Raw genomic sequence first — 12,290 nt, forward strand, 5'->3', positions numbered from 1 at the left:
CCGTAACCCATACCTGAGATTTTGGCTTACCCATACCTACATTTGGCTGATCCGTACTCAAATTGGCCGACCCGTACCTAAAATTGGCTGACCCGTCCCCAAATTCGGTTAAGCCGTACCTAAAATTGGCTGATCCGTACCTATACATTTGGCTGACCCGTACCCTATAGACGTGTTTGTTATTAGAAAACAAAGTGGCGGAGAAACAGGATTTTTTTAACCAGAAGAGACAAAGGAAAACATACAAAAAAGTGTTTGATGCACATATTCATTCAATTTCATTCAATTCATACAAATTTATACTTCAGTCTCGGTGAATGACATCGACCTGACGTAGACAACATCATATTTATGCTAACTTTCGTCCAAGAGACCAGTTTGTGAAATATATCGGATGTTGTTTTCAGTAATTCCGACTGCCTTGAAGCTAGCCATTGTTATTACAAACTACCTATCGGTAGCGATTGGCTTATTCAGTTATTAACATGCTTTTCATTCAGTTAACTAAACATGGCAGTTTTCAGATTATCAAAAGTTTAGCGTTTTATAAAAAATCTCATTATTTTGATAGTAAATGTCAACAATGAGTGTTTTACAAATTGGCTCAATCAATTAAGTGAACTTCCCGCTTTTGTTTAAGCATATTGGGTCAAAGAAACTCTTGAGGGTCATGTCGATGTTAGATAAAACTATGTCTTTGTGTTGAATATTAGTATTAATAATATCAATTTCTATTGGGTACGGGTAAGCTTTTTCAAGGCAAGGGCCACTGAGTAAGGGTTATTGAAACATGGGTACGGGTAAGCCAAGAGATGATTTCCCGCCCTCTCACTAAACTGAAGAGTAATAAACAAACAAACCACGTGAAATAAGAACATACAATATATAATAAAATCAAAACAAAAATTGTCTGCGAGGTCTGTCATGAGATAACTTCAAAAGGAATGTCCACTGGACGACGAGGTCATTGTTTGCGTCAGTAACACAAATTGTACATAGATTTGAACTAATAATAAATGTCTGTGTAGGTAACACCTATACAAATATATTTTCAAAAGAGATTGAATTTCCAAAAATATCTATCAATAATCTCCATTTGTACTTCCCCGTCCTTGTGTTTACACTCCTTAATTTCTGAACATTTCCTAACAGTGTATTTATATTTCGTGTAAATATTGTTAATGAAAGTTATATACCCAAGTTGAAATAAGTTGTGCCTAATTTAAATATAAATATGTTGAAACAACACAGAAGATATATATCCACTGCCCTCCACTGGACAGACTTGTGGTGTTTTTCTTATGATTTTTTCAAATATATTTTCATCATTTAACTGGATTTGGGCGACAGTATAAAAAGACAATTAAGTTATTTTGTTTAAGATGTCGATAAGAATTAAGGACTGACGCGTTGATGCCCCAGAAACATTTTACTTTTTAGACTTACGGCAGAAGTTACACATATAACAACTCTTTCACCTACGTGGATTTTCGAACATCGCGAAAATATAATGATTGTTACAATACAAATAGTGTTAACTCATATAGGAATAATTCGCTTTCGATGCAGTAGTCCCATTCCCACTTTACACTTGTGCTAAAATATCTCATGACATTATTATTATTTTTCTTACAAAATATATGTTTAAAAAATGGCAATAAATATCATATTAGAAGCAACAAATAGCATAAGAGAAAAAGAAGAAAGTTTGACATATCTTCATTAAATACAATCTACTTTGTTTGGAAACAAATTTTATAAAAAGACACACAAACTTGACATGAATGTTCCTGGAAGAATGGGGCGGTCGGGTAGCCTAGTGGTTAAAGCGTTAGCTCGTCACGCCGAAGACCCGGGTTCGATTCCCGACATGGGTACAATGTGTGAAGCCCATTTCTGGTGTCCCCCGCCGTGATATTGCTGGAATATTGCTAAAAGCGGCGTAAAACCAAACTCACTCACTCACTCACTCCTGGAAGAATGACCTCATATGTTTACTTTCAAACTTCGAATCTGAAAGCAAACACAGGATTTGTAACTGCCTGTACAGAAAAGGCACTTGCATGATTTATTCAATGTCAATTTCGTTTCCGTTTACCAATGCAACATTTTAATGTTCGGGCTACGATATCCGCCATTATGGATTGGTCACTTCGCTTTCAGCATGCTGTCGGCTTGTTTAAATCAGAGACTCTCAGATAGCGTATTTTAGTCGCTGTTTATCATTATATATAATAAAATAATATTTATGAAAACGTTGCGAGATTTTTTAATATTGATTAGAAAAATTGGTCCGGCTAGTCAAATTGGTCCTCTACAGACGTCGGTACACTCGAATCCGTCCATCGCTGTGGCTGAGGTGAAAACGAGACTCGTCAGTGAATAGAACTTGTCCCCACTGCATGGCCGTCCAGCGTAGACGCTGTCTGTACCACTATAGAGGTGCTTGACGGTGGTTTCCTGTCAAAATGAGACGTCTGGCGACAATCCCTGCACATCTGAGGCGGCGACGTACGGTTTGTGAAGATATTTGTCGAAGGTCAGGGTTGCTTCTTGCAGTCACTGTTGCTGGCTGGAATCGATTTCGTAGGTGTGTTGTTCGAATCCAGTTGTCTTGTCGATTATTGGTTACGCCCGGCCTGCCACTCCGAGGATGGTCTCTGACTGCATTCGTCTGTTGCCAACGTTGCCATAAACACCAAATGGTGTTCCCGTGGACGTTAAATTGTCTTGCAACATCACGTTGACTCGATCCTGCTTCAAGCATACCAATGGCTCGCAGACGCCCATTTTCGGACAGGCGTGGCATTTCGTAATGTTGAATAATTGCGTGATTTTGTTGTTTTTCTGAGTGGTTGTTGTCAGCACGATGCTATACAATGAATATGGAATCCCGTTAACGCACATGTTTTTATACCCATTTTTAGGTAGTGAAATGCATGGGGCCTGCTTATAAACCTATTCATTGGGATCGCTATTAAGTAAGAGACTTCTTTCTATAGGCATTAAAACCTATTGTGAGGTTTTACTTTCCAGTTGGGTTAAATCTCATAAACAGGGACGTTGTAATGTCCCTGGGATTTTATATAATGTCCTTGATATTTTTATTAATGAGACTTCCGTTCAGATTGGAACATGTAATGAAATGTAAAATCAAACGACAAATGTTTTCTTTATATTCCCGAGGATCGAACTCGCAACCTTAATATCTGTAACCCGGTGAGTGTACAACGAGGCTACAGAGGTGTTGAGAAGATTTTGTGGTTTTTAGAATGTCCTTTTCAAGATCCGTACGCCAGCAACAGATATTTTACGCCCGTTTCCTAAGGTTCATGGAAAGTTTGTTCGAAACATAAAAATGTTGATAAATGTTGTTTTAAGTTTCTTTTTTCGGTTTATAAGCATGGAAAAACACTTTCCCTCGTTTCTGGTAGACAGAGCATGCCCTGGGGGTCGGGAAAAACCGCGGGGGCTTCGCTCCCTTGGTTTTTCTCTCTCCCCAGGGCATGCTCTGTCTACCAAAACCTCGTAAGCGTGTTTTCTCCAATACATAAAAGTCAACTTTTGCAACTTTTTCGCTTAAAATATTTGAATCTAAAGATCAAGGGCAGAGTATGTGCAAGTGGCAGGATGCAGATAGGTGTTAGCACCATCACTGAAGATGCATTAATCATTGTTTAAATAATTTTTTCAAGGACTTTTCCCTTATTATTTGTATCAGCATTCCCCCATTTGGGATTATGACCGTTTAAATCGCCCATGATCATACAGGGCTTAGGGAGCTTATCGCACAAAGTCTGAAGATCTGATTGACGGACAGTTGGGGAAGGTGGAAGATACAGTGAACATAATGTAAACACTATTATGCCCTGCTTCGCCTGGTTAGAAGAACCTCCTGTAGCTTTATCACCAGGAGGTGAAAACGAGTGGTAAGAACTGCACTGACGGGTGTACAGAACTTGGATAAACAGTCCACAATTTCGCAAAACCCCATTTACTGCGGTAATGCTTTCGGTTAGCTCTCAAACACATGGCGATATATATGCGGAATATGATTTAGTTTATATTTGGGGGGGCACCGTACTGAATATGATCTTCTGTATATTTCCATGTCCCATTCCAAATAAATAACGCACATTAAATTATTCACTGTAAATTGGAAACATCTTCAGTTATTATTATTATTTTGTACTTGACAAATATTCACACGCCTTTCTGTGCGGCAATTCACATTTATGCACAAATGTCACAGTGTCTGTGCGATATTTCTTTTAACAAATTATGTTATAATTAGATCAATAATTGAAATCAAGGATGTGTTTCTACATCACATTGTGGTCACAATAGTGTATAGAATGTAATGGAATCGGCCATATGCTGCAATTCCATTGTATAATGTGTTGTGGATTCATGGTGGTGCTTCCACAGATGAAATGTCACGCAAACGTGAGGACCACTTGGTAGAACTCCTGGTTTCATGTGGAGATGGAGTTACCTCAATGTCCAGAGGAGAGGACCAAAGGAGTTATGGATCTCTATTAGGACCTCTAAAGGAGAGGTGGCCTTTGGTGTTTGTGTTTGCAGTCGTTCGTTTTGCTTGGGTTTTTTTTCAATAATTTTCTTTCCTTGTTTGAAAGATTAACAGTTTCTGGTCCTGGCTCTGTTATTGGTTTTGGAGTCCGCGACTCGACATGTTTTACAGTTTTTGGTTTTTGGGGTGTTACAGACGAGGGTGGACGAGAACAAGTTATTATATTCACAATTGAGTCATGAATGCAAACCCATATTAAAAAACACTCGTGATGAATCCTCTATTTATCATTTAACTAAAGCATTTATCCATGACATAAGCTTATGACATAAAAACATGTATGTCATACCCCAATGACATAAGTATGCAAATTAGATAGCCGAAAGTAGGACTTTTTTCGCCGGTGCACGTGAGTAGGTGTTTACAAACAACATGGCACACTCCGTCGCAGTGGTGACTCAGCATAACACCACTGCCACAGGCTAATTTGCATATCACGTGACCGGACTTTTCTCTTGTTTGTAAACAAACGCGCGCTTTCAGAAATCAGTATAGAACGGACTAATGTAAGTATTTTGGGGCGCTTTACATATTGTTTTGCATAACTATATAGATATGCTACTACAACTGCGACAGTGAGTTGCATGACAATATATATTTATGCATCAAAGTGACCGTGTCGCTAGCTTTCCGTTGCGCTTCGATGACAGCACGTGGAGCCGTACAACCAATGTAAACATAGGATAACAACGCAAACAAGTAGATTTTTACGTATTTGCATACTTTCTCAATGAAAGTTAACCATTCTTTGACATTTGTTTATGAAAATGTGTAGACTTGTCGAACATGAAACGGATGAAAAAAAGGATATGCAATATCTTGAATGGACTGTGAAAGATGTGACGAATCGTCACATGGTGCTGGCCTGTGGCAGAGGTACTATGCTAGCTGGCTGCCCGACGCATGGAACTCTGGGTAGGAGAGTGACAACATGGATACCTTTGATGTTGGAGACAATGTTTTAATAGATCAAAGGGGAAGTGCTACAGTGATATCCCGTTGACAAATGGATATTACAGGTTACAGGTTGATGGTACCGAATTTAAATTTGACTGTGATGAAGGCAGATTATCAAAACTTCCCTGTGGCCAAAGTTTCATCATCAAAGGCTCGGCAAATACCGATTAACTAAGACTCGGTTGATATTTCCCATATTAAAAAACACTCGTGATGAATCCTCTATTTATCAAACATGCATAACAACACCACCAATACAGTTTAAAACACGGGCCACAGGCCACCAGTAACCAAAGCTAGGCCACCTCGCTGGAGATCATAGCAACTTACAGTACCTCGGCTTCCTGCATGATATCCCAGCAGGATTTACGTAATCACTTTAGCTACTGGGGGTTGTGCACAATACTAGCAAATAGTAAAAAACCACTCAGCAATGAGCTGGCCCAAAGCACTGGTTGATGATAGCTACATCGATTATGACGTCACACATGGGGATAACAATTCCACTGCTCTTCAACCTCCTGGACAGAGCCTTCAGTAACGTCAGATGGCAATAGCATTACACTGAATTCAAAAACATTATTAAATTATTCACAAACACATCTAAAACCCATTATACAGACCAACATCTTTCAAGTACCCTAAGATGAGATGCCCACTGACACGGGAAAAGAGATCCTTCAGACGCACGCGAAGCAGTTGGAATTGGCTGAACAGACTTGACCCATGTTAGATCAGTCTGGCAGTCTGGTAACAGGACGAGAGACAGCAGCAGAGTAGGAGACAGTAGAAGTGGCTGTGGTAAGACCCACAACCCTCTTCTTAGCTTCATGGAAAGAAAGAATCTGTTCAGTTTTGATTTTTATAATTTGGGATTCCGGTTTCCACACAGGGCAGGATTTTGAAAAGGCCATATGGTTCCCACCACAGTTTGCACACTTCACATTTTAGGGGTGGTCGGGTAGCCTAGTGGTGCAAGTGTTCGCTCGTCACGCCGAAGACCCGGGTTCGATTCCCGACATGGGTACAATGTGTGAAGCCCTTTTTCTGGTGTCGCCCGTCGTGATATTCCTGGAATATTGCTAAAAACCATACTCATTCACTCTTCCTGCAGTCAGTGGCTTCGTGCCTGTCACCGCAGCGATAATAAACAGCAGAGGCATGGCAGGATCTATGTCCAAACGCTGAGTTGGTGTAGCACCGGAGTGGATTGGGAATATACACCTCCACTCCAATGCTACAGTAACTAGGCTTAATTGATTGAGGGATAGATATTCGACAGAAGGTAAAGAGGTAGATGTTGGTCGGTTCGACCACAACATCCTTCTTGACGGTAATTGTTTTGACTGAAACGAAGTTTAGTGACATTTGAAACCTCTCCCCAAATGCCAGCGATACCTTTGGGAATTGCAAAAGGATTCAGCTTGATTGGTTCTTTGTCACATGCTTCAATACCCCAAAAACGTGGCCAATAGTCAGATAGAATGAATGTATTCTCGTCAGACGAGGTATTTTTCAGCACTGCAAGCATTGCACACTACCCTCAGTGTGTGCAGGAGCTATAAGCAAGTTTAATTATGGATATTTTTCAGCGTTGAATTGTAGGCGACTACATGTTGTTGTTGAAGTTTGATGCGGGTCATGATTAGATTTCAGTTTGTATCTTAGGTTCATTATTCAACGTTGTATTAAGACCCCGAAGGCACTATATGCGTTGGAAAATAAACCGGTTAATTTTTCAATGACAAAGGTTATTATTCAACTGTTTGGATTCATTTTTCAACGTTGAAAACAGCACCGATTCATTTCTCAATGGCGGGTAGAAATTCGACATTACACCGGCTCCGGCGCCTTCAACCATCAGACTTTATGAATTGTTCATATTAATCAACCGAAACAATATTTTGTTTTGTTTTTATTACCTCTCCTCAACAGTTATAATTGACAAAAATATTTTAGATGTTATTTTCCGTTCTTCTGATGTCCGTCTGTGGTGTATTCAGTCCGTTGTTTACAATTTTTAAAATTAGTGGACTAAAACGCCGCCTTGGCGGAGGGAGTGTTGGCTTTTCATCACTTCTGGGTTGCATAAAGTCATTCATAAGCTTGATCTTCAACATGATGTCTGTACCTTGGTTAAAAGAGCATGTCATGTTACACATAGCGGGGGTAATGGCACTCCTACACCTTGCGTACTCCCAACATGTGGAGTGTTGGTTCCTCCTCTACCTGAGATCTAAAGCCTGGCATCAAGTGAATAACGGCTTCAATGAAGTTCGTAAAAGAGTGTCAGGGTTCATACTCAGTGAGTGAGTGAGTGAGTGAGTGAGGTTTCATGTCGCTTTTAGAAATATTCCAGCAATATCACGTCAGGGGACACAACAAATAAGCTTCACACATTGAACCCATGTCGGGAATCGAACCCGGGTCTTCGGCGTGACGAGCGAACGCTTTAACCCCTAGACTACCCGACCGCTCCCTCGCCCCCCTTACTCAACGAAGGGCTGTTTATCCACCTGAGGACAATCAATGAACAGGCCAACATCAATCTCCTCTGATTCCGATTCTAGATCACTGGACCTTCCCGTGAAACGTGTCTTGATCAGAAGGTGACTTCATTTGGATCCGAAACCGATGATCCCTATACTGTATCACTGAAAGATCATAAATCTGGAGCCATCATGTGAATCAGTGGTAGAAACTAACATTTTTACTCTATTAGTCCTTATAATGATGACATATAGCAAACCCTTAAAAATGGCAAAATGTCACAGACAGGGCTAGTCTCCTGATAATTGTTCGTACCAAATTAATTACAGTAAATTTGGAAAAAATTCGCCTATCACATACAGCAAAACAAAAGTCAATACATAGTATCAGTAATCACTACTTATATGAAATAAAAATGTGACTTTGACGATATAATTGGCGTACTGTTTAATCCGTTTGACCTTGGATGCTCCTGTGATAAATCAACATGCCATATGCAAATTGTATTTTTTAGTGCTGCTGATTCTTGGCCTCAAATCATGATTTTTGATGCAATTGCGCCAGTTTTCTACTTCAGACTCGGCCATGTAAGAATGCATCCACACATCAAATAGGTGTTGACAAATACTTTTGAGAATAGCTCATGATTTTTTATGCAATTACGCCAGGTTTTTTTCATGATGGTCGGCCATGTAAGAATGCATCCACACACCAAAGACTTTTATTCTGAAACTAATACTTTTGAGAACAGCTCTCATGGCGTAAAAGTCATGCATGTGAAAAAGTTCGAATCGCTGATGTATTTATAGTGCTGCCTATTCTTGGCCTCAAGTCATGATTTTTGATGCAATTGCGCCAAATGTTTTTTCATGAGGGTCGGACATGTACGAATGCATCCACACACTAAAGATTTTTATTCTGAGACTAATACTTTTGAGAATAGTTCTCATGGCGTAAAAGTTATGCATGTGAAAAAGTTCGAATCGCTGATATATTTATAGTGCTGCTGATTCTTGGCCTCAAGTCATGATTTTTTATGCAATTGCGCCAGGTTTTTTTCATGATGGTCGGCCATGTAAGAATGCATCCACACACCAAAGATCTGTATTCTGAAACTAATACTTTTGAAAATAGCTCTCATGGCGTAAAAGTTATGCATGTGAAAAAGTTCGAATCGCTGATGTATTTATAGTGCTGCTGATTCTCGGCCTCAAATCATGATTTTTGATGCAATTGCGCCAAATGTTTTCGACATGTAAGAATGCATCCACACACTAAAGACTTTTATTCTGAGACTAATACTTTTGAGAATAGCTCTCCTGGCGTAAAAGTCATGCATGTGAAAAAGTTCGAATCGCTGATGTATTTATAGTGCTGCTGATTCTTGGCCTCAAGTCATGATTTTTGATGCAATTGCGCCAAATGTTTTCGCCATGAAAGAATGCATCCACACACCAAACAAAGACTTTTATTCTGAGACTAATACTTTCTAATTACTAATACTGTCAAGTCATGATTTTTTATGCAATTGCGCCAATTTTCTATTATTTGAACTTTTGTTGATATTTAAGAATCACCATTCAATGTTACGGTAATTATAAATGGACATGATTCATATTTCTGCGATGTATACGCTGATAAGTTTGACTATAATAAGTGTATCCCACGCAATATCGTCGATCAGCAAGATCACCTTCTACAACAGGTGCGCGAAAATGGGCTCGACAAAACGTGTTTCAAAATAACATTCCTACGTTGCTAAATATGATAGGATATATATAAGCAATAAAATGCTACATACATATTTTCGGTGCTAGTTCCACATTACATTTGGGATTGTTTTCCTTTTATAATACATTCAAAGATTCTAGCATGATTTTAGAACAATTTCACGAAGCATTTCTAAATATATTCCAAAAGTATGAAGACCGCCATGATTGCGTATTGATGATAGATTTGTAATTGTTCAGTTATTTACAGCTGTTCACAGGTTTTAAAATTTTAAGTTATATTTTTATATTTAGTAGCTATTTTTTTCCACAATGAGTGTGTGTATGGACAGTAAATATTGGTCAACGCACCAGCACACTGTTACTGATCAAACTTCAATTATTATCTTTAGTTTAAAAATAGTTTATTCTACAATTATTATCTTTCACTCTGAACATCAATTATGTGAATAAGAAACTATTTGATGCCCTCATTTAATTTTAGTTTTCTATGAATAAAGAATAAATTGATCAGAGCCTTACATATACGTACTAAACTCATATGGACATTAATCTTGTGCACTAAGTGATTTGTTTCCAAATCAAACAATTCTAAAATATATTTATAATAGGAATATGATACATTAATTACTTCTTTTTTTTGTTTAATCACAAGAACCAGGGTGGCACATAAGCTGGTGAGTTAAGCCATATGTTTATAAGATAATGTTATCTCTTGAAAAAGAAATAGGACATATTGACAATTCTTGCAGTTCTGTTCTGTTGGAGAAAAGTGCATAGAAATATCCTACCTTATGCATGTATTTATTCTGGGTTCTCACCGATGAAATAATGTGTAATTAGTCTGGCAGGACATTCCAGGTTTGTTACAGTATGTTCGGATGTCTGACAGTGAGTCTCGTGTCCCTGAAGGAACATGAACCATTGAGGACTGTGTTTTCGTGTATCAGTCAGTGTGATGTATAATGTATACACATGCACAAAAGTTAAGCGCCACCCACCATATTTGTGAGCTGTTACTTTTGGCACGTTGGTTTGGTTTGTTGTTTAACGCCGCCCTCATCAATATTCCAGCTATATGACGGCGGTCTGTAAACAATCGAGTCTGGACCAGACAATCCAGTGATTAATATCATGAGCATCGATCCACGCAATTGGGATCGATGACATGCATCAACCAAGTCAGCGAGCCTGACCACCCGATCCCGTTAGTCGCCTTTTACGACAAGCATAGTCACCTTTTACGGCAAGCATGGGTTGCTGAAGACTTTTGGCACTTAATGATGACGATTATAACGAGATGTACGATTGTTATAAGCTGTATATGCAAAACCTCATGTGATGAAAAAGTTTTCCCAAAGCAAGTTTATCTTGTGTTCCAAAAGAATATGAGCAGAAAGGAATTTTACCGAAGACCAGAAATTAAAGGAATAGAAAACATTGAAAAACTTTTTTTTGGTCATGTAACTGTCATGATATCAGCAGACCATATCAGGTGTCACATAGACACCCTAGGGAGTGCAGAGTCTATTGCAAGACAGAAACGTCAGTAACGTGTGTATGATCCACGGACATTGACCACAGCTTTAACCCTACGCCTCATACTCATTACAAGTCGTTGAATGCTTCTCTGAGGCAAACGGATCCATTCTTCATGAAGTGCAGCTTCAAGTCCAGCGAGATTTTGAACTGGGGGATCACGATGTCTGATTTTCCGGCCAAGAATGTCGCACAGATGCTCAATCGGATTAAGATCCGGACTACAGGCCGGCCAAGGAAGAGTGGCAATAGCTTCTTGACACAAATAAGCCAAAACTGCCCGAGATCTGTGTGGTGTAGCATTGTCGTCCATGTAAACAGGTCTTGTCTGAAGAGGATGGTTGTCAAAATGAGTGACTACCACTGGACGAAGAACGGCATCTTGGTATTGTTGGCCATTCAGGTTTCCACGAATTGTCACCGTGTCACCAAGTTTGCAGCCGAAGGAAACGCGACCCCATATCATGACAGACCCCCGCCACATGCTAAGGTCTTCTGGATGTTCCTTGGTGCAAAACGAATGTTACGTTGCCTCCAAACACGTATTCGACCATCAACAGTTCGTAGCAGCATTCGACACTCGTCAGACCAATGGATCCTTCTCCAGTTGGCCAAGTTCCATCGACTACGGGCACGACACCATATCAGACGATTCCGCATGTGTCTCTCTGTCAGTTGAGAGCGTTTTACTGGTCTTCTGGCGTTATAACCAGCCGCTCTGAGGCGACAGTTTAATGGATTAAAAGGCAGATGACATAATTGTTGTTTTTTCAAATGTTCAGGGCTTACACAGTTTCGGGTCAATACCCAAAATGTCAGTCAATACCTGGTGTGACCACCATCAGCATTGATCACTGCCACACATCTCCTGTACATTGAGTGGATTGAGTGAAGGCCCTAGTGATCATTCTGCACACATCTAGAGAAGCTGTGCATAGTTCATCGGCAGTAGTAGGGACTGGGCGCACATTGTGCAGACGCCT

Source organism: Haliotis rufescens, unplaced genomic scaffold (assembly GCF_023055435.1).
Source record: "Haliotis rufescens isolate VD_foot unplaced genomic scaffold, xgHalRufe1.0.p SCAF_10, whole genome shotgun sequence".
In the NCBI taxonomy this organism is placed as follows: domain Eukaryota; kingdom Metazoa; phylum Mollusca; class Gastropoda; order Lepetellida; family Haliotidae; genus Haliotis; species Haliotis rufescens.